The sequence below is a fragment of the Sinocyclocheilus anshuiensis genome, unplaced genomic scaffold, assembly GCF_001515605.1.
Source record: "Sinocyclocheilus anshuiensis isolate Anshui unplaced genomic scaffold, SAMN03320099.WGS_v1.1 scaffold1162, whole genome shotgun sequence".
Lineage (NCBI taxonomy): Eukaryota > Metazoa > Chordata > Actinopteri > Cypriniformes > Cyprinidae > Sinocyclocheilus > Sinocyclocheilus anshuiensis.
The window spans coordinates 2601231-2602329 of record NW_015540875.1 but is presented as its reverse complement, the minus strand read 5'-3'; the positions used below and the strand labels follow the sequence as shown (position 1 = coordinate 2602329).

At 37.5% G+C, this 1099-nt stretch overlaps 1 protein-coding gene across 1 annotated transcript in view; it reads right to left on the bottom strand.

Annotated features, from left to right (window-relative positions):
* Nucleotides 1-749, bottom strand: part of LOC107688220 (CBL-interacting protein kinase 24-like) — a 4939-nt gene extending 4190 nt beyond the window's left edge. Inside the window, exon 1 of the mRNA XM_016485838.1 lies at nucleotides 664-749. The gene's annotated coding sequence lies outside the window, so the exon portion shown is untranslated. The remainder of the gene's footprint in view (nucleotides 1-663) is intronic.
* Nucleotides 750-1099: the final 350 nt, after the last annotated feature.

The following is a 1099-nucleotide window of genomic DNA, read 5'->3' as shown; positions in this document are numbered from 1 at the left end:
GGGTTGTAAAGGAAACCCCCCCCCCCCCCCCCCTTTAGTCAACTTATATAATCACATGGATAACTGTCTAAATAGTTGTAAAGTCATAAAGTCATACACTTTTTCTTTAAACCCTACCTGACATTCTACCTGATCAAGTTACCTTAAGATATGTAGTAGAAAAACTTCATTTTAAAGCTAAAGATTCATTAGCGCACATCCATTAACACAGGGAGTTTTATTGGAATGCCTTTGGGCAAAACCTGCTGTTTTAAGCCTGTACATGCTGCTGGGAAAATGCTGTCAAACTGGATCTGGATTGCAAAAGAAATCACCCTTTCACACAAAGAATACAATCAAGCCATCTTTCCTTTAAGTTTATGGCTGAATATTTGTTAGCTTAAATTACCCTCCTACCCACCTCCCTCCACCCCCTGGAAACAAAATAGTTTAGGTATGTTTCCCGCCCATATCCTCAGTGTTATGATTATCCAACCATCACAAATACCCTAGTGCAATTACACAGACAAAAGAAGTGGTTCCTTGATAACCGTGAACTAGAAGAAAGAACAGAAACCATGTCATCACTATCACTGACATGAAACCTCTAGCTGTAATCACTGACCTTCATAATAACACACAACAAAATAAGAGTTTGGTTCAATGGTCACTGAATTTTCTTACCTGTATCAGCAGGCTGATGGCAATGAATGTGCTCAAATAAAACAGGAACAGTGATTTTCTTTGCTAATAACCTTCCTTCTATAACCACACCCTCGTATTTCAACACTGAAAGGACACCTGAAGATGACATAACCAACCAGATAAGACAGAGAGAGAGAGAGTTGCTAGTTATCATATAGTGAAAACTCTGGGTTTTCTTCGGTAAACTCAGAGTTTCTTTCAGCCTCCTCTCACTTTTTAAAGCGTAAGCGATGTTTAAATACCTCATTCATTCATTCACACTGCACAAATGGTTTTCTAACTGAGTATTTTTGTCTATTTCAAGTACAAATATCTAAAAATTATTAAGTTAAAGGGTTAGTTCACCCAAAAATGAAAATTAGCTTGTGTTTTACTTACCCTCGAAGCATCCTAGGTGTATATGACTTTCTTCTTT